General features: G+C 43.3%; 1 protein-coding gene across 3 annotated transcripts in view; it reads right to left on the bottom strand.

Moving 5' to 3' along the window:
* Positions 1-24706, bottom strand: part of LOC124777103 (cytochrome P450 9e2-like) — a 77140-nt gene extending 52434 nt beyond the window's left edge. For all 3 annotated transcript variants that reach the window (XM_047252388.1, XM_047252386.1, XM_047252387.1), the window contains exon 1: positions 24655-24706. The gene's annotated coding sequence lies outside the window, so the exon portion shown is untranslated. The remainder of the gene's footprint in view (positions 1-24654) is intronic.
* Positions 24707-25258: the final 552 nt, after the last annotated feature.

The raw sequence follows: 25258 nt of genomic DNA, 5'->3' as shown, positions 1-25258 counted from the left end.
AGCTAGTAAGGACGTTGCCAGCGCAGTTTAAGAGACCAAACGTGTTCTTTGCTTGGTTTCCTAAGAACTGAACATGGATCGATAGTAAGGATCGAACTCGAGGCAACGGCTGACCAGTCCCGTGTGCTACCATCTACACTATGCGAACAACACTGACACTAATTGTATTTTGTCGGTCGCTCGAATTTGCGCAAATAACGGCCTCATTGGATAACTTCACTGGTAATTAACTCGAACAACTATTTCTCAGCACAAAGGACGCTGCAACACCCTTATAAGTCTTCCTGACTATTTCTGACCAACGTGTAGTTCTGTATTTTGTATACAAGACCGGTCGCACAACTCTTGGGGTACTCCTGAAATTATCTTACATCGGCTGATTTTGTTGCGTTGATTTCTAGCAACTTGGAACCATATTCGCAGTGTTTTCGTACGAAGGGGAGTTGTATTTCTGACTTTAATGAAGCGCTTTGTCGGTGTGGTGTCACCGCCAGACACCACACTTGCTGGGTGGTAGCCTTTAAATCGGCCGCAGTCCGTTAGTATACGTCGGACCCGCGTGTCGCCACTATCAGTGATTGCAGACCGAGCGCCGCCACACGGCAGGTCTAGAGAGACTTCCTAGCACTCGCCCCAGTTGTAAAACCGACTTTACTGGCGATGGTTAACTGAAAAAATACGCTCTCATTTGCCGAGACGATAGTTAGCATAGCCTTCAGCTACGTCATTTGCTACGACCTAGCAAGGCGCCATGTTCAGTTACTATTGATATTGTAAATAATGTACAGACGAGAGCTACGTTCAACATTAATGGATTAAAGTTAAGTATTCCACCAGTTACCTCCTTTTTTCTGAAGTCTAAACTCCTTGTCCTGTTCCAGAAAATGGTTCAAATGGCTCTGAGCACTATGGGACTCAACTGCTGAGGTCATTAGTCCCCTAGAACTTAGAACTAGTTAAACCTAACTAACCTAAGGACATCACAAACATCCATGCCCGAGGCAGGATTCGAACCTGCGACCGTAGCGGTCTTGCGGTTCCAGACTGCAGCGCCTTTAACCGCACGGCCACTTCGGCCGGGCCGGCCGCGGTGGTCTAGCGGTTCTAGGCGCTCAGTCCGGAGCCGCGCGACTGCTACGGTCGCAGGTTCGAATCCTGCCTCGGGCATGGATGTGTGTGATGTCCTTAGGTTAGTTAGGTTTAAGTAGTTCTAAGTTCTAGGGGACTGATGACCACAGATGTTAAGTCCCATAGTGCTCAGAGCCATTTTGAACTTCGGCCGGCTCCTGTTCCAGACCTCACGCCAGCCTGCGTGAGCTTAAACGCGTGCCTTTCGGCTTCCTCTAAATTCGTGGGTATGGCAACGTTTACTTCGTGAACTACACTATTTATTGCGATTATGACAATTGTAATTTCGATTTTCAAGGCATTTTCGAGTTGTTAATGTACTGAAAAATAGCAACTGCATTGCAGAAATTGTAACAGATACTGCAGTCCATGGAGAAAATGTCGTCATTTCAAAAATTCAGCGTAACTGCGAACCCAAGGGGTGTTCAGAATAAAAGGCGCGAAAGAACATCGTGGGTGTAACGGAAGTCTTTGCTCAGAAGTAATCACCAGATCTGAGCACAACTATTCCACTATTTTACGAGCCGAAGGACACTCCGTTTCCAGATTCCTGTGTCTGTGACAGGAGCAGTACTCCGCTGTGTACTTTTTGAGATTTTTCTGAGCGGACCGAACACTTGGAAGTGGGACGGCGACATGTCCTGGCTGTAGGACAGATACTGAAGCGGCCCGCACTTGAACTTGGCCGTTACACAGTGTGTGACCCTGGAGAAGTATGGACGCATGTTATCGTGGAGAGAAATCGCTCCCTCTGTGAGCAGCCCAGGCATTTGCCCTTGATGAACTTCCGTAGGCTGCGGAGCGTCTCGCAGTACACGTCGCTGCTAACCATTTCTCCGTGCTCGAGGAATTCGGTGAGCGTCGCGCCCTGGACTTCGAACAAGACGGTGCGCGTCAGCTTGCCCGCTGAGGCCACAGCTTTGCATGTTTTGAGGGAGGGGACGACGCACGGTTCGAGTGTCACTACGTCATCCCAAAGCGGAGCATGCATATTTCAGCTGGGTTTGCTGTTATGACGTTTCATGCCTTTTCTTCTCAACAATTCCGCAGTACGGTTTATTTCTTTCACCTCAACGCAGGTTCTCTGGTGACAGGGAAAATTTGATGACAGCAACAGTAGGAACAACAGCTGTGGCTAAATAACGTTGCAGTTTCCAGCGAATCGGCTACAGACCGTTGCTGTAGTATTTAGTCTTACGTGTAGACCTTTGAACCTGTACATTAACTTAGCCGCGGGAGAGGTATCATAGCAGAAAAGTGCGAGGGCAAATGGAGAATAGTACATGTAGAATTATTGGAGTATGTTTTGTGTGGTTGGTACATTATCTCACGAACGACTTCAAATTAACCCAATAAGTGGTCACTTAGCATGTAGGTTCTTGTCGAAGGCAAGCACCTTGAACGAGATTAACTATTTAGACCACTCTTCAGTGCCCACAGGGGTAATTCTGAAATACTGGAGAAAAGCTGACAATGATCGAAGCCACAACAAGTAGTTTTTTAAGATAGAAAGTCAAGCCGTGTGTTCTTATTCCCCACACGTGCAAGAGACAACAATGTGGTAAATGTGCGCGAAACGAGGAACAATGCAGTCATGCACAGATGCAGACGGACCTACTTCGAACAGTTTTGTGAAACACTGCATCAGTGAACAGCAGAAACCGTGCTTTCGTCTGGGACTCCTTTTTGCTGTTATTAGATTCGTATTTCTTAGCAGGGAGAGCTTCAAACCTGGTCCTGCCGTCCCGATGTTGATTTCCGTTCTTTTCCTAATTTTCGTCAGGCAAAGTCACTGGGGCAAACAGGTGGAAGTCGGGAGGCGCGAGATCAGGGCTGCAGGGTGGATGAGAAGAGAAGGCCAGCGATGTTTCGTGAGCTCCTCTCGGGTGGGCAGACTTGCGTGAGGCCTAGAGTTGTCACGGAGAAGGAGGAGTCCGTTTGCATTTTTGGGGCCACGAACACGCTGAAGCCGTCTCTTCAATTTCCTGAGAGTACCACAATACACTCCCGAGCTAATCGCTCAACCACTAAGGAGGACATTAAACGGAATAGACTAAGCCCTTTAGAGACCCAGAGGACCGTCGCTGTGACGTCACCGGCTGAGGTGCGGCTCTGAACTTCTTCTTCGGAGGAGGAGAGGTGGTGCGGCGTCACTCCATGGAGTGCTGTTTTGTTTCCGGTTCGAAGTGACGAACTCATGTTTCACCGCCTGTGACGATGTTCAACAAAAAATTGTAACGATCAGCTTCGTAACGTGCAAGCAGTTCCGCACAGACGGTCCTTCGCTAGTCTTCACGGTCTTCTGCCAGGCGGTGAGGAAGCCAGCGAGCAGACACCTTTGAGTACCTGGACTGGCGGACGAGCGTATCAGCGCTACCAACACAGGCGTCCAGTTGAGCAGCGAGGTATCTGAGTGAGATCCGTCTGCCACCTCGAATGAGAGTGTCCGCACGTTCCAGCATTGCAGGAGTGGCAGCTGTGTGCGGCTGGCCAGCACGCGGGAGGTGGTCAGATTTGCGCGACCCAGTTGTACTGATGAGAGACGGCTCGCCCAACCGCTCACCGTGCTTCTGTTCACTGCCACCTCTCCGTACAAATTCTGCAAGCGCCAATCAATAACTGCGGTGCTCTGGTTTTCCGCCAAAAGAAACTCAGTGACAGCCCTTTGCTTGGAGCGCGCGTCCGTTACGTAAGTCATTTTGAATCCTACGTACAGCGCCGCCAGCTGTCGGAACTTTATGAATTCATAGGGGCTGAAGTCGGTCCACTCCACGATTTCCCACGACAAATTCCGCATTTTCCAACCGACATTGGCCGAGAAGAGAAAAGATGTTTTGCATTATTTATCGAACAGCCCTCGTATAATTTTAACACATAGTGGCGGGGAGAACGACTTAGTGCGCTAAATGGAGACCTCCAGTGGTTTGACCACTTTTATCCACGGTGGCAGTCCAGCTCCAGGAAACAAAGGGCCAACATGGCGAGCTTAGCGTCCTGGAGGTTGTCTCTGAAGCTTCCAGGAGGGGGTTGGGGATACAAGCGAGAGAACCATACAGCATAGTTTTTCTGGCAGTACACCTTTTTAATTCCAGATGTGCAGAACAGACAGGAATGAAAGTCCGAGAAAGGATCCGGGAGCTTACAGACGTTCCCATCCAGAGAGACAGAGGGAGAACCAACCTATAGAGCTGCGAAAGGTGTTCCGTGTCACTTATACGTTGTCCGCCGTCCGCGGTCTTCCAACTACAGACCGTGCGAGCACAGTAAACAGCTGGAGCAAAATCAAATCGACCACCACCAAATGCACTTCGACCATGCAGAACATGAATGATCTTAGCAGTATCAACGCTCATCTTATGGTCTGTTTCGACATCCAATACTGTCCTGTGGACGGTACGGCACTATCTGTGCACACGGCTTGCTGTACAGCGTGCAGGCATCTTGACGAGTGTAGTAAGACTGTGAGACCGGCTGCTGTTATACAGCAACGCGCAGATAGCACGCCACAACGGCCTGATAAGATACGAAAGTGCGCGCCAGCGGAAGACGCCGTGTTTTGGTACAAGAAATAACACATTTCATTTGTTTATTATAGACCAACAATAAAAGAAACACATTGCATATGCCATTGGATAGAGGAAGGTTCCAAATTTTGGCACAGAACATAAAAGTTTGAACCTCCCTCCATCAGTGACATGCTCAATGTATTTCTGCCTTTCATAATTTGTAATAAAGGACTGAAATCTGATCTTTTTTTTCTTTTTGACTCTTGCTTAATGGAAGCAAGAGTCCAAAATGTCAAAATCAGCGTCAGGACTCTAGGTACGCCTCCGTTAGTTGCACACTGGCTTGCAAACCTCGCATTCCCCGATTATTCACCTCGCCAGTTTTCTATTAGAACCCAAAAATAAAGAACTGCATTTATAGCGTAATATCGAAAAAATTTCATTTCCACGTATACTTGAAATCAGTCTCGAATTCTTCAAACAGTCGTATATGCATAATGTACAAATGTGAAAATAAAGTATCCCAGACAGTCCCTGTACGCCGGCCGCAGTTGCTTCGTCTGTGTACAACGCAGCGCGAGTTAAGATACGTCTCCATGGCAACGCCTCATCATAACTCTACAGACGGCTATTGTTTTCGCCTCAGCCGTCTGCACTTCCCAGCTGACTACACTGTAGAAGTCTCTCACTTGCTAGCAGTAAGGAATAAATGTAGTAAAAGTTCACGCATGGTGCGGCATTTTTCACGCGTCCCAGCCAGCGTTTATGACGTACCTCCTGTACTAAGTGTGGTGTCACGACATAATTTTGTAGGTGCATTCAGCGGTATACGTAGGTACTGACTGCAAAATGTGTTGAAACAGAGTTAGCAAAACAGTAGTAAGTTTAAACATCATTAACAATGCGACAGTTTTCCACGCATCTCAGTGTTTATGGCGTCATACACTACGTGATCAAAAGTATCCGGACACCTGGCTAAAAATGACTTACTACTTCGTGGCGCCCTCCACCGGTAATGCTGGAATTCAGTATGGTCTTGGTCCACTGCTCTCCTTCATGATAGCTTCCACTCTCGCAGGCAAACGTTCAGTCAGGTGCTGGAAGGTTTCTTGGGGAGTGGCAGCCCATTCTTCACGGAGTGCTGCACGGAGGAGAGGTATCGACGTCGCTCCATGAGACCCGACACGAAGTCGGCGTTCCAAAACATCCCAGGACTGTGTGCAGGCCAGTCCATCACAGGGATGCTATTGTCGTGTAACCACTCCGCCACAGGCCGTGCATTATGAGCAGGTGCTCGATCGTGTTGAAAGATGCAGTCGCCATCCCCGAATTGCTCTTCAACAGTGGGAAGCAAGAAGGTGCTTAAGACATCATGTAGGCCTGGGCTCTGATAGCGCCACGCAAAACAACAAGGGGTGCAAGGCCCCTACATGGAAAACACGACCACACCATAACACCACCGCGTCGGAATTTTACTGTTGGCACTACACACGCTGGCAGATGACATTCACTGGGGATTTGCCATACCCACAGCCTGCCATCGGATCGCCACATTGTGTACCGTGATTCGTCACTCCACACAAAGGTTTTCCACTCTTCAATGGTCCAATGTTCACGCTCCTTACACCAAGCGAGGCGTCGTTTGGTATTTACCAGCGTGATGTGTGGCTTATGAGCAGCCGCTCTACCATGAAATCCAAGTTTTCTCACCTCCCGCCTAACTGTCATAGTACTTGCAGTGGATCCTGATGCAGTTTGGAATTCCTGTGTGATGGTCTGGATAGATGTCTACCTATTACACATTACGACCCTCTTTAACTGTCGGCGCTGCAGTCATGGACTGTGCGGCTGGTCCCGGCGGAGGTTCGAGTCCTCCCTCGGGCATGGGTGTGTGTGTGTGTGTGTGTGTGTGTGTGTTTGTCCTTAGGATAATTTAGGTTAAATAGTGTGTAAGCTTAGGGACTGATGACCTTAGCAGTTAAGTCCCATAAGATTTCACACACATTTGATTTTTGAACTGTCAGCGGTCTCTGTCAGTCAATAGAGGAGGTCGGCCAGTGCGCTTTTGTGCTGTACGTTTCCACTTCAGTCTGACATCGGGAACGGTGGACCTAGGGATGTTTAGGAGTGTGGAAATTTTGCGTACAGCCGTTTGACACAAGTGACACCCAGTCATCTGAGCACGTTCGAAGTTGGTGAGTCCACGGAGCGCTCCATTTTGCTCTCTCGCGATGTCTTATGGCTACTGAGGTCGCTGATATGGAAAACCTGGCAGTAGGTGGCAGCTCAGGAGATACACTATGTGATCAAAAGCATCCTGAGCTACGATATGTATGTAGTCCTTACCCCTACAGCGATTGTTGCTTGTGTACCAAGACTGTTGAAATTGGTCCAGCAATTTTGGGAGATGTGGAACACACACACATACATATACCCATCTTTATAATATGTATGGATCACGTGATAGAACATGTCTATCCATACGTGATGGAAAACACGTAAGTTTCTGACATGCAGTATTCATATTATTTTGCACTGCATGTTATGGTGTCCAAGGGGCCTCTCTTGATACTAGACATTCATCTTGCCAAAAGCCAAGGTGCGAACTTCACTGCTAAAGAAAGAGAAACTATTTTTGCACTATGTTTTCGTACAGGTCATGCCTTCTACAGTTGCTTGATGCTGAGTGCATAGTACCAAGGGCTCTGACTTGGGCGTGTAAGTGGCTCACTAGAGCCAACGCTGCATTTTCTGTGTTTCTGATAATATACACTAAAGGAAAAAAACGCTACACAAAGAAGAATTTATGCGACATAAGCGATCGATGGTAGGGGTGTTTCTACATCTGAAACACGATATCTGTTCAGCATCCACGCCAGTTGCATAAGAGGGGTGCCAGAACGCCACTAGGAGGATGCAGTTCAGGTGTGCTTTAAATACCTGTGAGATTGGGCGTGGTGAGGTGATGTTAGCCAAGAGTTTGAACGAGGTCGTGTAATAGGGCTGCGACAACCCGGATGTTCCTTCTGCGGTACTGCAGAAAAGCTTCGGAAGGAATGCGGCCGCTGTACGCGACAGCAGGCAGCGGTGGTCAGGGGAGCGTGTGGCCACAGGGCGGGTGGGCTCCGGACGGGCACTCGGCGCTGCTGAGAAGGAAGGCAATAATGTCCGGAGTACGGTTTTGTTTCATCGTAGAGCATCTGCAGCAGCTGTTTGACCAGCAGCTGGCACCTGGGTGACGCAACGAACTGTTGCCAGTGGGTTACTTCACGGACAGCCCCAGCCAGACGCCCTGCTGTCGTGCGTCCCACTGACGGCAAACCACCACCATTCGCGACTTCAGTTGTGTCAAGCGAATGCTCATGGGAGGGCAGGGTGGAGAACTTGATAAACAACAAGCCGTAAGTCGAAAACATTTTGAATAATTATTTTTAAATGTTGTAGAGAAAATAGGATTTAATGTTCATTAGAAGAAGCGAGGCAGTTAATGGAAGAGGCCTTACCCACACCACTTGATACAATTGAAATTCCACCCACCTCTCCTTCTCAAATTAGGAAGATAATAAACTCTCTCAAGAATGAAAGCTCACATGGAATTGATGGCATTTCCAGCAGCTTGTTCCCAAGAAATAAGTGGGATTCTCAGCCACATATGTAATAGCTCTCTGAAGCAGGGCATTTTACCACATAGACTGAAGTATGCCATTGTTAAACCACTGCATAAAAAAAGGGGACACGTCTGATGTCAACAACTACTGCCCAATATCTCTGCTGACTGCCTTATCTAAAATTCTCAAAAAAGTAATCTTGTAGAGTAGCTTCACACCTTTGTAAAAATAAAGTTTTAACAAAATGTCAATTTGGTTTCCAGTAGGGTTTTTCAACGGAAAATGCTATATATACTTTCATTAATGAAATATTAAATGGTCTGAGTAACCGGAAGTCACCCGTTGGCACTTTTTGTGATCTATCAAAGGATTTTGTTCGTGTAAATCATGGAATATTTCTACATAAGCTCAAATACTGTGCTATGAATGGGACAGTGCTCAAATGGTTTAAATCATACCTAACTGGAAGAGTACAGAAAGTTGAAGTAAGCAGGTCACATAATATGCACAAAACTGCTCATTTCCCAAACTCGGCAACAATCAAGAATGGGGTGCCGCAAGGTCCGGTCTTGGGTCCTCTGCTGTTCTTAATATATATTAATGACCTGCCATTCTATATCGGCCGAGAGGTTCTAGGCGCTTCAGTCTGGAACCGCGCGACCGCTACGGCCGCAGGTTCGAATCCTGCCTTGGGCATGGATGTCTGTGATGTCCTTAGGTTAGTTAGGTTTAAGTATTTCTAAGTTCTAGGGGACTGATGACCTCAGATGTTAAGTCCCATAGTGCTTAGAGCCGTTTGAGCCATTTTGAACCATTCTATATTCACAAAGATGCAAAGCTGGTACTTTTTGTCGATGATACAAGTATAGCTATCACACCCAACAGACAAGAATTAACTGATGAAATTGTAAACGATGTTTCTCAGAAAATCATTAAGTGGTTCTCTGCAAAAGGGCTCTCACTAAACTTTGACAAAACGCAGTATTTACAGTTCCACACAGTAAATGGAATGACACCATTAATAAATATAGACTTCGATCAGAAATCGGTAGCTGAGGTAGAATATTCAAAATTTCTAGGTGTATGCGGGGTTGAACTGGAAAAAACACATTGAGGATCTGCTGAAATGTTTGAGTTCAGCAACTTATGCTATTAGTGTCACTGCAAATTTTTGCGATATACGTCTTAGTAAATTAGCTTACCACGCCTATTTTCATTCTCTGCTTTCGTATGGCATCATATTCTGGGGTAACCCATCATTGAGTAAAAGAGTGTTCATTGCACAAAAGCGTGTAATCAGGATAATTGCTGGAGCTCATCCGAGATCATCCTGCAGACGATTATTTAAAAAGCTAGAGATCTTCACTGTAGCCTCACAATATATATATTCACTTATGAAATTTGTTATTAACAATCCGAACGAATTCAAAACTAATAGCAGTGTACATGGCTACAACACTAGGAGAAAGGATGATCTTCACTACTCAAGGTTAAATCTAACTTTGGCTCAGAAGGGGGTAAATTATGGCGCCACAAAAGTCTTTGGTCACTTACATAATAACATCAAAAGTCTGACAGATAGCCATATAGCATTTAAAATGAAATTAAAAGAATTTCTTAATGGCAACTCCTTCTACTCATTATATGAATATTTGGATATAGTAAGTGGGTAATTTCCCCAACCCCCATAAAAAAAGAAATTAAAAATATTGCGTGTCATGTAATATTTTGTGTAATGTAATATCTTGTATAAACACCTTTTATTAACCTGACACGTTCCACATCATTACGAAGTGTGGTATTCATGATCTGTGGAACAAGTACTAATCTAATCTAGTCTAATCTCCGTTGTGTTTTTCTGATGAAACCCGGCTGTGCCTCGGTGCCAGCGACGGCTGTGTGTCGGTTAGAAGGGGACCAATCGAGAGCCTGAAACCAACCTGCTTGTTGCAGGAACACCGGGCTCACACCTGGAGTTATGGTCCGGGGTTCGGATTCCTATGACAGCGGGAGCATTCTCTTGGCTGTCCCACGCACCCTGACTGCATTCCTGCGTGTCACTCTGCCGATTACACCTGTAGAGCTGCCAGTCATGAACAGCATTTCAGGGGGTGTTTTCCAACAGAGTAACGCTCGACCACATACCGTTGTTGTAGCCAACATACGCTACAGGGTGTCGACATCTTGGCCCGGCCAGCTCCACCACCAGATCTGTCTCCAATCAAGCCCAACTGGGACGTCTTCAGACGACGACATCAGCGAAATCCACAAACAGCAGTAACCATCCCTGCACTGACCGACTAACTGCAACAGGCCTGGAACTCCACCTCACAAACTGACATCCGGCACCTGGACAACGCAAATTATTAACGCACCGGCGTGTAACATTTGCAAAGGCTTATCTCGCTCTTACATTAGCCCCATTAACCCGTGATCTTGCGATGTTAATCACATAAATCTTCTACCTAGACGTATGTATTCCGAAATTTCATTACCCTGCATTAACTATATTTTAATGTTGTGATTTCTTAGCGCAGTAAGAGAAATTCTCACGTTTCTAACGGTGATGGCATGAGCCCTCACTTTAGGAACCTTTGTTTCGGGACTCTGCGGCCCACAAGTCACTGTGACGGTCTGCACTAGTCTATCAATTGAATGCCAGACGTACTTCATAATAACTTGACTCTTACGGGAGATGGTTTCGACGTTAAAAAATAACAGAATTTTCAGTATTTTTCCCTACTTTGTATTACCTCATTTGGCTAGTTTTGAGTATTAGAAGACGCGAACGCCGCTACGATGTTGTTCTGGTGCCTGGTGAGTTCAGAAGAGTAAGTTGAGCGCAGCGTCGATATGCAGGGGCAGAGTTACTACAGCTTTTATTTCAACTGACTGACGCAGCAGCAAACTTGCGGTTAGCAGAGGATGGTAACAGAGCGGCTATGTTGCAGACACGTGTCTCACCAGTTCACAGCGTGGGGCTCGATTTCATGTTGTGTTGCCTGCGTCCAATATGTTAAGAATCCCCGCGCATAAAAACGGAATTTTTCCGCTGCTCCTACGTCGGTTCTATTGGCGATGAAAAGATAGGGTCAAGTGTGTTGATGAAAAGATAGGGTCAAGTGTGTTGGATAATCCTTGGGCTAGGGACCATTTGTATATCCAACAGAATGATCGTCTTACTGTAACTATCCTAGAGTACATGATCAATTTTTGAATACTGTACGCTTCCTACAGCTTAGGCAAATGGAGCAAATCTGTTGGTTTTTATCTGCACTAAATGTGGTCTACGTTGCGCTTTAAGGGGCTTCTGAAAAAAAAAAAAAGCACTCCGTCTTCAGGCCACAAGTGGCCCATCGGGACCATCCGACCGCCGTGTCATCCTCAGATGAGAATGCGGATAGGAGGGGCATGGGGTCAGCACACCGCTCTCCCGGTCGTTATGATGACCGGAGCCGCTACTATTCGGTCGAGTAGCTCCTCAGTTGGCATCAGGAGGCTGAGTGCACCCCGAAAAATGGCAACAGCGCATGGCGCATGGTCACCCATCCAGGTGCCGGCCACGCCCAACAGCGCTTAACTTCGGTGATCTGACGGGAACCGGTGTATCCACTGCGGCAAGGAAGGGGCTTATGAAGGCACCATTTAATTCATGCCTGGTTCTTGAGAAAACCGGAAGACGTTTTTTACTATTTCTGGCCGTCAGCAGCGGGGTATGTAAATAACTAACAGCAACAAATTGCTCAAATTTTAACGGCATCTTCTCTAGGAACTCATCTGCAAATACCATCTTCTCGTTTTCAAAAATCTTTATCCGTTATCGAGAAACATCGAAAACACATGGTTTTTGGGTACCAAAAACGGGCCAAGGATTTCGAGACGGCTATGCACTGCAAATGGCTGCAATTTTCACGAAATATTCCTAAGATCCCAATCCCGAAGTACCTTGAAAGTTTTTTTTTTTATATCTTTACCAATTTGCGAGATACGGATGTTCAATGTCACCCTTCTTGTACAAGTAAAATACACACGTAAAACCGGTATGAGGCGAAAACCTAGTTTATAAAGTTATGTAGCACGACGAAATATGCTGTAAACTGTCTCTGTTAACCATCATAAGAATTTTGGGAACCCCGTGTTGTTGTATGAAGCACATGCAGAATTTTCGTACCCATCAAATCGGGTTTGGGGTGTAAAATTAGTCATATGTTATTCCAGCACCCCAGAAATAAACTATCAAAATATATCTGACTCGTAGTGATATTTTCTTAGTAGTGCCACACCCTGCTGTGGTAAGAAAATGAAGAGAGCCAGTGTAAAAATGCCCCTGTTGGAGCAGAAGAAAGGCGAATATGTTCGTCTTTGTTAAAAGACTGACTAGGATAGCAGCTGCTTCTTCTACCTCTCTCATCACCTTTAAAAATTGTGGTATGTGAATATATTCGCGCTTTTTTATACTAAGAGAGGAGGAGGCAGTGGCAGTGGATACGAAAGGGAAAAATAATAAGTACTGGAAGATAGTAGACATTAGTTGTGATATAGAAAAAGTGAAGGAGACAAAGGCGGTGTGAGAGAAAGAATGGACGCAGTGGGACTGGAACATAGTTGACAGTGACAGAACAGTTCTAGGAAAAGAGTGAAGGAGACAGTGCCAGTGGGAGAGGAACAGAGAGGTGGAGAAAGTGGAAGTGGGTGAGAGCCAGCGATAAGGAGAGAAACGGACTCTGTGACACGGAGGAGGAGATGGCTCGGGAGCAGTAAGAGAGAGCAGGAGAGAAATATGGGAGGAGACAGCAGCAGCGGGACAGTACGAATGAGACAGAGATTTTGGGACTGGAGACAGTCAGTGACAGAGAGACACACACAGATAATGACAATGAGTTGGGCTGAGTGAGCGAGTGAGAATGAGCAATTGGAATTGGTTGGGTATGAGCCACCTACAACGATGGAGTAGTGGGAGTGAGCGAGTAACAATCAGGAGAGCTTTTGGGAGTGAGAAGTGAGTTTCATGTTAAAAAGAGTACGAAAATGTTCACATGTCAAAATTTTTACGAAAAATTTTGAAGGTGCTGAGGGAACAACTGGTATGCCACTTTTTTGTCACAGTCTTTTAAACAGCAGGATATTCCCCTTTTTTGTGGTCCGATGGTAGCGTTTTTCCGCTGGTTATATACTATTTAAACTACGTAACGTTCCTGAAACCTAAAAAAAAACTATGTAAAATACTGAACATCACAAGATGTGTGTGTGGGTTGGAAACTTTTAGAAATATTAATAATGACAGTTTTACGTAATTTTAATGGCACTCTGGGCTTGCTTTGGTGTGAGGAATAAATGAAAAAGAAGAGTTTCTTCGTAAGATGGACTTCTGTAAAACTATTGGACGAACCGAGTAAGAAAAACATAACAGGTACCCTTTAGCTACGTTCATAACATAAAGTAACAGTTATTGGTGGCTGCCCTCTATTTTTGTCTAGAACCTTTTACCTATCATTTAAATTAAATAAATAGTCATACCTTCCATTAATAAATGTTTTATGATTTTATAATCGGAATGTTCGTTGTATATTGGCAGTTATTCAAAAATCGCTCTATGATGACTAATATGAAATAAACTACCCCTTGAAAATAGCTGCTGGGTATACTAGTATGCTTCTGTCGTCTTATTTATATGCGACAGTGCATCTGAGGCAAACAATGTTGCACAAAGATTTCTTTTCAGTCGGCTTCCTTGAACTATTGGCATAGACCTCTAAGCTCTTGAGTGCAACTCTAACCGCAGTATACGACGCATTGTTCAACAGCCCAAGCATTGCACCATGTATGGGTTTTCGTCTGTCTTAGGAAACACACACAGCATTAGTGCTGGGATTAAATCATTTTCCTGTTTTTTATTTATTTTGTGATTTTTATACGGATTTCTATCTGCATCTGTCGGTTGAAATTAAAAAACAAATCCTGTGCGTGTTGGCAATAAATGAGCAGTGAGTCGTACAGCGCCTAAACAGGACTATTATTTTCACTTGTCCAATCTGGGAAATAGCTTTGAAAAGCACGATAAAATAATGTTTAGAAAGTGTAATTAACAATCCTGCTTCCTTCGCTTCCTTCTCGTCTACCATAGGCTTTAATTTTGGAAAGAAGTTGCTGAGAGCGAACGGTTTGGAGTATTATACAGGGTGGTCAGAAACAGTCTGCAAAGCTTGTAAGGCCGACATGCAACCACGAATAGACCGCGTAATTTAATATAGTGGTATAATAATTCACTTCTAAATTCTAGCAATGCCTCTGAAGAAAGTCATTTGGTCTGGTGACTCTTATTTCACAGTTTGCAACTGCTGGCCGAGTTTATGTCCAAAATGTGAAAGATGGCGGAGGTCCGGTGATGGTTTGGCAAGCCGTTTCGTGGTTGTCCAAGAGGCCCACGGCTGCTCTGCAAGCTCGCACTGCTGCCACGGATGTGACCAATCTGGCTGATGATGGTGCAATGTTTGTTGCCCAGTGGTGATGCCGTGTTCTAAGAGTACGGGGCCCCCGTCCACGCGTCTTCCAGGACTGATCCTGTGAGCACGAGGATCAATCGTCGCATCAACCATGGGCACCTCAATAGCCAGATCTGAGTATTGTTGAGCCTTTGTGGTCCCATTCGGAGCGAATGGTGCGTTAACACTGTCTGCTTTCATCATCATCAACTAGATTTGCCACTATCTTGGCGAAAGAATGCCACGAGATTCCCTTATAAAACATACAGAACCTGTATGTGTCCATTCGGAGACGGCTGGAAGATGTTTTGAAATGGCTACAGATTTCCTAAACCGTATTAAGCAAGGTAATGTGTGCCTCTCGAAACACTAACACTTCGGCTACCGTGGTCACGGAATCACACACCGTACGTGCACCAACAATTCAGAAATGCTGAACTGGCAGTAAAATGAATATATCAGGACGAACAATGTGTATCACTACGAAAGTGTGAGCCACTGTGCTCCATTTTACCCGTTCCTCTAGTGATGCTACTGTAGAACGGAGTATTTACTGCTGTTCATAATGGACACATGCCAAAACCTGAAACACAATTGAAACGCTCGGGGCTAGATAATGCTAAGCTACATTAAGTAAATTTTTTGTGATCTCTCAAAGGCTTTTGATTGTGTAAATCATGGAATACTTCTAGATAAGCTCAAGTACTGTGGTATGAATGGGACTGCGCTCAAATGGTTTAAACATACCTTAACTGGAAGGATGCAGAAAGTTGAAATAAACAGTTCACATAATATGCAAAAAACTGGTGATTTCTCAAACTGGGGAACAAGGTTGGGTCTTGGGTTCTCTGCTGTTCTTAATATATATTAATGACGTGCCATTCTGTATTCACGAAGATGCAAAGCTGGTACTTTTTGCCGATGATAAAAGTATAGCTATCACACCCAGCAAATAAGAATTAACTGATGAAATTGTAAACGATGTTTTTCAGAAAATCATTAAGTGGCTCTCTGCAAATGGGCTTTCATTAAACTTTGACAAAACACAGTATATACAGTTCCACACAGTAAATGGGATGACACCATTAATAAATACAGACTTCGATCAGAAATCGGTAGCTAAGGTAGAATGTTCAAAATTTCTAGGTGTATGCATTGATGAGGGGTTGAACTGGAAAAAACACATTGAGGATCTGCTGAAAAGTTTGAGTTGAGCTACTTATGCTATTAGGGTCATTGCAAATTTTGGCGATATACATCTCAGGAAATTAGCTTACCATGCCTATTTTCATTCCCTGCTTTGGTGTGGCATCATATTCTGGGGTAACCCATCATTGAGTAAAAGAGTGTTCATTGCACAAAAGCTTGTAATCAGAATAATTGCTGGAGCTCATTCAAGTTCATCCTGCAGACACTTATTTAAAGAGTTAGAGATCTTCACTGTAGCCTCACAATATATATATTCACTTATGAAGTTTGTTATTAACAATCCGAATGAATTCAAAAATAATAGCAGTGTACATGGCTACAACACTAGGAGAAAGGATGATCTTCACTACTCAAGGTTAAATCTAACTTTGGCTGAGAAGGGGGTAAATTATGGTGCCAGAAAAGTCTTTTGTCTCTTACCTGAAAGCATCAAAAGTCTGACAGATAGCCATATAGCATTTAAAATGAAATTAAAAGAATTTCTTAATGGCAACTCCTTCTACTCATTAGATGAATTTTTGGATGTAGTAAGTGGGTGATTTCCCCAATCCCCACAAAATAAAATTAAAAATATTAAGTGTCATGGAATATTTTGTGTAATGTAATATCTTGTATAGACACCTTTTATTAACCTATCATTACGAAGTGTCGTATTCATGATCTATGGAACAAGTACTAATCTAATCCTTTCAGGAGAGACACATGAAGGTTCAGCAAACTTCATAAATCAGGTGATGGACTGAGAAGTACGTTTATTCTGTTACAACGTACTACATGTATTACGGCAGTGCTGTTTAGCCTGTGCGCTGCGACGCCGTCGTGAGACACGAATGACCGCCTGGGGCGCCGTGGATTTGTTTCGTAGCTGCAAAGAAGACAGCTGTGGGAAATTTCATTTCTGGTGTCAGCCCGTGTGGTCTCGTAGGAATTCCACCTTTAGCTGTCAGACAGCCTGCGTAAGCAGTCGGGTCACAACTGCGAAGACGAACTATCGCGAGTTAACCTTAGCACCAGCACCAGCACATTGTGACTTTGTTATAAAGCTGATAAAGGCGATAAACTACGGAAGCAAAAAGCGAGAAGTCGCTGAAGACTGCAAGAGTAACGAAGGCGGGAAACGCAAGTACAGAAAGTACGACGACAGCTACTTAGATATTGGTTTCATGTACCCTGCTCTGAACAAAGAAGAACGTCAACGGCGCGTTTGGTATCTAAAAGTACTTTCTGTTGAAATTATATTATCTAACAATTAAGGCATCATTTAGAAAGTGTTCGTAAGAATGACGTGATCAAACAAAGAGAATATTTTTCTAGAAAACTGAGTGAAATGAAAGAACAAGAAAGTCATTATTTTCTAAGTAAGCGAAATCTCGAATAAAGCCCTTCTAGCGTCCTTTATTGTAGCTTGCCGAGTAGCAAAATGTATGAAAGCTCATACGATTGGAAAATAATTAATTCTACGGTGTGCTGTACACATGGTGTTTAGCTTGGAGTGTCCATGGCAAAACAGTGTTGCTCATTCCTACAACCGACATCACAATTAGTCGTCGAATTCAAAATTTAGGGGAAGACCATCATGACCAAATTATATAAAAAAATTACAGGGAAAGATTTTGGCTTGCAGTTTTGTGAGGCCACTGATAACAATAGAGATGCTCATTTAATATCCTCATTTAATATCCTCGGAGTAGTGAAGCAACTTGAAGCACTCAATAAAAGCAAGTCTTCTGGTCCACACTGTATACCAATTAGGTTCCTTTCGGAGTAGGCTGATGCATTAGCTCCATACTTAACAATCATATACAACCGTTCGCTCGACGAAAGATCCGTACCCAAAGATTGGAAAGTTGCGAGGTAGTAGGAGTAATCCACTAAATTACAGGCCCATATTGTTAACGTCGATATGCAGCAGGATTTTGGAACATATATTGTGTTCGAACATAATGAATTATCTCGAAGAAAACGGTCTATTGACACACAGTCAACACGGGTATAGAAAACATCGTTCTTGCGAAACACAACTAGGTCTTTATTTACATGAAGTGTTGAGTGCTACTGACAAGGGATTTCAGATCGATTCCGTATTTCTGGAAGCCTTTTGACACTGTACCACACAAGCGGCTCGCAGTGAAATTGCTTGCTTATGGAATATCGTCTCAGTTATGTGACCGGATTTGTGATTTCCTGTCAGAGAGGTCACAGTTCGTAGTAATTGACGGAAAGTCATCGAGTAAAACAGAAGTGATTTCTGGCGTTCCCCAAGGTAGTGTTATAGGCCTTTTGCTGCTCCTTATCTATATAAACGATTTGGGAGACAATCGGAGCAGCCGTCTTAGGTTGTTTGCAGATAACGCTAGCGTTTATCGACTAATAAAGTCGTCAGAAGTCAAAACAAACTGCAAAACGATTTAGAAGAAATATAGGAATGGTGCGAAACGTGGCAGTTGACCTTAAATAACGAAAAGTGTGAGATCATCCACATGAGTCCTAAAAAGAATCTGTTAAACTTCGGTTACACGATAAATCAGTCAAATCTAAAGGCCGTAAGTTCAACTAAACACCTAGGAATTACAATTACGAACAACTTAAATTGGAAGGAACACACAGAAAATGTTGTGGGAAAGGCTAACCAAAGACTGCGTTTTATTGGCGGGACACTTAGAAAATGTAACAGACCTACTAAGGAGACTGCCTATACTACGTTTGTCCGTCCTCTTTTAGAATACTGCTGCGCGGTGTGGGATCCTTACCAGATAAGACTGACGGCGTACGTAGAAAAAGTTGAAAGAAAGGCAGCACGTTTTGTATTATTGCGAAATATGGGAGAGAGTGTCACAGAAATGATACAGGATTTGGGATGGACTTCATTAAAAGAAAGGCGTTTTTCGTTGCGACGGAATCTTCTCACGAAATTCCAATCACCAACTTTCTCCTCCGAATGTGAAAATATTTTGTTGACACCGACTTACATAGGGAGGAACGATCACCAAGATAAAATATGGGAAACCAGAGTTCGTACGGAAAGATATAGGTGTTCATTCTTTCCGCGCGCTATAAGAGATTGGAATAATAGAGAATTGTGAAGGTGGTTCGATGAACCCTCTGCCAGGCACTTAAATGTGATTTGCTGAGTATCCCTGTAGATGTAGAAATTCTTCATGTAGATGTAAATGTAATTTGCTACGTGCCATTTATTGACGAATAAAGTAACAGAATGATTGAAGATCTGTTTTGTTATGAAATAAATTCAGGTATTACCGACAATGATTTGTTCGAAATAGAGGACAACTTCATGGTAGAAAACCAAATTAATCCGGCCTGCGGTGTGGTTTGTGTACTGATGGCGCGCGATCCATGTCGGGGAGTTACAGGGGTCTACAAGAACTATTCGGACCCACTGCATTATTCATAAAGCTCTTGCTTTGTAATATTTGAGTATTGATCTAAATCAAGTACTGCAGACTGTCATAAATGTGGTGAACTTTATTAAAACTCGTCCTCAAGAAGCTAGATTTTTAGACAAATATGTCACGGTATGGGAGTTGAACATGTTAAGTTGGTGCATAAGTTCGCAGCATTTTTCCGTAAGATTAATAAATACAGCAGATACGAATAAAGAGACTTTAGTGATCAATAATATATTCTCCTTCACCATTCACAACAGTTAGCCAACGCGTGGGTAACTTTTCGATTCCGCGACGGTAGAAATCATTTAGTTTTGAGGCAAAGAACTTGTCGAGTCACGTTACGAGAGCATTTTCATCCGGAACGAAATCCTTGAAGGTTGTTCGACAGACAACTGGATTGGGAAGTCATTCAGCACCCACATTATTCACCTGATGTTGCGCCCTCATATTTTCTCCATGTTAGCATAAAAACGAAACTTCCAGACACAGATAATGAAACAGGACAGGAATGGTTGGTACTGTTCACGAACCAATTGATTATGAGCAATTAGCGGAGCGCACGTGGCCACCCGCTGGTTTTTGGACTTGGAGCATTCTCTACCCATAAGCCCGATTTTTGAACCTTCCCCACTGCATGCAAATATCACTCAATGGTGGAATGATGAAAAAAACATCGCATTTGCCAGTCCTCAAGTACACTAACGTGGACTGGTGCGGACTGATGCGTTCAAGTGATCTTCACCAAACCCTGAGGTTCTCCATGAACCTGGAAAGTCACTAATGTCAAAACGATCCTCTTCAAAACGAGAAAACCATTTTTTGCCGTGCTCTTTCTAATGGCATTAACCCCTACACACGGCGCATATGTTTCCGACTGCCTCCGCTGTTATCACCCTTCTATTGGACCCAAACAGAAGAATGTGTCGGAAATGTTCCGATTTCCCCACCTATCATTCCATTTTCTAGTGTCCACAACGCCACTCACTATCTCCAAATTACAAAATGACAACACTTAAACCAAATGTTGTTGTTGTTGTGGTCTTCAGTCCACAGAGTGGTTTGATACAGCTCTCCATGCTACTCTATCCTGTGCAAGCTTCTTAATCTCCCAGTACCTACTGCAACCTACATCCTTCTGAATCTGCTTAGTGTATTCATCTCTTGGTCTCCTTCTACGATTTTTACCCTCCACGCTGCCCTCCAATACTAAATTTTTTTCCTTAAAGGTTGCATACTTTTGTGATATATTTGAGATGTTAAAGTCACTGAACAAGTCTCTGCAAAGAAATGAGATTCATTTAATTCAGATTATTGATGAAGTTTCGTCCTTCAAAAGAAGCTGCTTCTTTGGAAGAGGAAAATGAACTGCTTTCCACGTTAGCATTTTATAAACGACAATGATGTAGCCCTCAGTGCAGATATTGTTTTCCATAACCCAAGGACATTTATCTGGACCTCATGTACATTTTGAAAAATAATTTCCTGAAATATGTAACAGATGTCAGTGGGTTCAAAATCCCTTCAGTAATGATTCTCCTTCTGAATTCAATACTGCAGAAGAGGAAGTTGATAGAATTTTCGTCAGATTCTTCACTCCAAGTGACGTTTTCAAAACTGACATTGCCAAAATTGTGGTATTCAGTAAGAAAAGATATTCCAAGCTTGAGCAAGAAAGCGCTGAAGGTTTTAACTGCCTTCGCAACCTTCTATCTTGCGAGAGTGGTTTTCGACAGTGGCTGTCATTAAAACGAAGTACAGATCACGACTTTGTGTGAAGAAGGAAATGAGGATTGCTGTATGTAATTTCGTGCCAAAATTTGACAAGCTGTTTAGCGAGTAGCAAGCTGAAGTCTCGCACTGAGGCGAGCAGTATTCTGTACATAACTTTTTTATATAATAAAAACAAGTTATTATTATTTCAGTTTTTACAAGGCATCCTACAACGGAGCGACGGAAACAACATAATTGGTCAGGGAATCCACGAACTCAAAAAGGTTGTTTTCAAATGAAAAAGAACAAAAAAAATGGTTAAAATGGCTCTGAGCACTATGGGACTTAACATCTATGGTCATCAGTCCCCTAGAACTTAGAACTACTTAAACCTAACTAAGGACATCACACACATCCATGCCCGAGGCAGGATTCGAACCTGCGACCGTAGCGGTCACGCAGTTCCTGACTGAAGCGCCTAGAACCGCTCGGCCACAACAGCCGGCTTCACTTATCACAATTCACATTTCTCTCAGGGTAATATGAGATACTACCATCAGTCAATTCAGGTTCTTCAACCTGCTGTATGGCTTCATACTGAGTGAGGGCTAAAAAATGTCCACGTTGTACCGCAGGTAGCTTTATAGGGAAGCAGGTCCATTACGTCGGACAGTTTCTTATGCCTTATAGCAAGGATTTCCAGACTTTTTGTCATTGTGTATCACTTGACATTTTCAGAAATTTGGGCGCACGACGATAGCCTGTTCACGAACCCTGAGGTCGGCGGTGCGGGGAAGGGGGTGCGACTGACTGTCACAGGGGTTGCAAACTTTCTTGGTATCGCGATGGAGTTTCACCTAACGTCCAACAAAGCGACAGTAACAACAACAAACTGTTCACCGTGTAATGAATATTCCAGCGTCATGCATGGTATACCGCCTAAGTTGACAGCAGTTGCAAAGAGCGACGGAAACTTTCTAATAACCACAGACAAAACACGATGGAAATAGCGCCAAAATCAAAACAAGATGAATGATTCGTGGCCCGGGCGGCGACGACTAATGAAGGGAGCGCGAAACATACTGCGGAAAGTCCACTTGCTTTAACTCTATACAGATGCTTCTGTCATCATTAAGTTTTCTCACTATCACTTAACTTTAAAAATAATGTAACGTAAGAGAATAATTTTACTTACATCAGTAAATGTTTTGTTTATTTGTGCTGCATAGAAAGAGGCCTACGATACTTCTGATGTTAAGGTCACAGTCCACGGCCACGTTTCTTGACATTAATTTTACAAGAGTCTCAATGAATAGTGTGCTTCCGGAAAACTGAATCAGAGATTGGGACCAAAAATTTTAGCACAATAGCTTCTGAAAAGTTAATAGCGTATCCATCCATTACAATATTTCTTTTTGTTATATTTCTCCTTACAAAAGAAAAAATGCAAAAGTTACTGATAACATGAAACTACGAAACTAAATCGAAAAGTACTACAATGGCAAGCCGCAATAACCCCTATAGCAACCACTAGTGGTGCCCATAAGAAGCACGAAAGTGGTTTACAGTCAATGGGCTCCAGATAAACGTCTTAGAAATTGTTCCATAGTTATGGTTTAGCTAAATGTTAGTATTATTTAAGGGCACTACATGTACTGCACTGTCTTGATAACCACATAATAACGTGCTGTAATATAGCATGCTCTATAATTACATAACCCTGTCATCACCCTCTCAAAGCAAAGGGCTTCCTTATAGGTTCCACAATGCATTTTTTCAGCTGAATAAGTCTCGCTGTTTCTTCTGCATCCCATACTAAACCACAAAACTGACGTGCTGTCTGTTGATGCAGTACGTAACAATAGAGTGTGCGTTGCCATCTCTTGGTCTCTTGAAATCCTCTGCAGGTATTAACAGTGTAAAAATCTCAATTTATTCAGTATGTGGCTTACCATTATCTAGCTCCGAGCATAAATAATTTCCACTTAATAATTGCCACACAGCTGAAATGACAATATTTGTTTGTGGAAATAAATAACTGTATAGTCAGAGACAAACATAATGTCGTTTACAAAATTTTTCCTGACCTTGAAACCAGCTACAAGAAGTTTAAATAGTTACGGCTGTTTGTTCTTCAGTCTGGCGGAAAACATTGTAAAACAAATGTAACCTTAAACGTTTGCGTCAGTTCTGTAGGCATGTTCCAGCTGTCTAATTGATTACAGCGATTACTCGGAATGATCATGAGTTAAATATATGCATGACATTCTTATCTCCTCTGCTAGTGAAACTTCTATGCAGAAGCATTAATTCGGAAATCCACAGCAAATGGATTACAAGACTGTCCTTCGTGTTAATTTCGAATGTGTAGTAATGCAAGTGATGTCAAAACTAATTAAGGAATCGATTGCTACAATGGAAACGCTACATACGTACCGTCCAGTGCGCAAGGAATCCTGCAGACAGTGGCTGTTTATCAGGGTGGACTCTGGACGGTTCCAGTAGCGAATGGTTTCATTAAAAATATATACATCACAAAGAAACGGTGGTCGTAAGGAGTGAATTAACAAAAGAACAAATGTTGTGACCGTAATCGCAGTAGCAATAATAGTAACAGTTGTTTAGACAGGGGTAAATAACTTTGTAGGATGTAGTTTTTTGGGAACGTAACATGTAGCATATAACAATAATTATCATAAATATAATTATTATACAGAAATTATGGAGCTATGTTCCATCTCTTAGTAATTACTATAATAGATTGTGAAAGAAATACGAAATCCAATATACACCATTTAGGCAATTTCTAATCTCTTTTGCAGATTAACTACATTATCCCGGTTTCCCGTCTAGAAGTTCACAACTGCTTGTCTGTACTGTGTCTAAGCTTTTGTAATATTCTCTCTTCATATCCTCACAAGCTGCAATTTCCTCACAAGCTGCAATTCATATATCATTTTAAGACGTAGCTAGCTAGGTAAGTGAAGGAAAGTAAATTTTTATCTTTTGTAAAGTCCACAGATTAAAATTATTCTGGAGGCAGTTCACAATTTCAGAGCCCTCTTGATATGCTACCACCTCCTAGCACTTATCATCTGAAAAAAGTTTGAAACTGCAACCAATATTATCTGCTAACGTATAAATATGTAAAATGAACAGTGCTGGTATGCTGGTGTTGTGAGATTTCCATTGGACCCACCCAAAATTATTCAGGGGTTGTAGGTGCTTCTTCGGCCAGGAAAACGAGCAGCAGTCTGCTTGTCACAACGTAACGACTCTAGTACGACCTTTTTTACGACAGTGGAATGTGGAATCCTGAATAAAAGGCTATCTGAAGCGCACTTGACAGCAACTCGTTACCTCTGGGGATATCACATGTTAAAGTGTGGAGCTGGGTTTCATGTGATACAACTTTGCAGTTCCGCTAGTATCGCGAAAGTCTGCATATAAAAGACAACTGCGTTAACATGTAGGCCACTTTCTCACTAATTTCATCAGTTAATCCAGAAACGAACTACAGAATGACGTGAGCAGCTGAAATCACAGTACAAAATGGGGCTTTAATAACCGAACAGCACCAAACGATCGTGTAGTACCGTCTTACCTTGCCAATTCGAACTGATGCTGTGTCACGCGACGCCGCTAGAGGGAACCTCTGTTAGCGAGGATACAAAATGGCTGTCGTCACGTGGACGCCAGACTGTAGCGCATGCGCAGTTCATCCACACAGAACAGGCGCGAGCAAGCGACGCAACGATTGCGAGTGGAGTGTGTTCCGTAAGGAAACTGGGGCGTTAGACTCGTGTTTTATGTGGCAAAGTCGCTCGTATATGTGCCGTAAAATTATTTCTATAGATGAATGTTTGCCTGCTGGGTACAAAATGAACTGCATACCTTGAGAAATATTCCAAAATTCTCATTTGGGAACGGATGTCAGCAACGAGATCAAGTTGCCAAAATACGGTCTACACAGATTCTCCTAGAAAACTTTTAGCACATGTGTTTCCTGGTTCAGTATCCGGTTCTAAATCTTATAAAATCTTCTGCCTAAGCTTTCTTGTATTAAATTCAAAACTTGTTAATGCGAAACAGCCAGTTTATTCAATCAGTCAATTGCAGTATGTCCTTTACGCTTTAAGCCAATGATATACTGCTCTCTTGTTTTTGGCAATGTTCAAGGAAGTAGTCTGTTCCAGAGAATAGCAACA

The sequence above is a fragment of the Schistocerca piceifrons genome, chromosome 2 (genome assembly GCF_021461385.2).
Source record: "Schistocerca piceifrons isolate TAMUIC-IGC-003096 chromosome 2, iqSchPice1.1, whole genome shotgun sequence".
NCBI classification, from domain to species: Eukaryota; Metazoa; Arthropoda; class Insecta; order Orthoptera; family Acrididae; genus Schistocerca; species Schistocerca piceifrons.
Note: the sequence above shows the minus strand (reverse complement) of the source record. Positions and strands in the feature narration are given on the sequence as shown.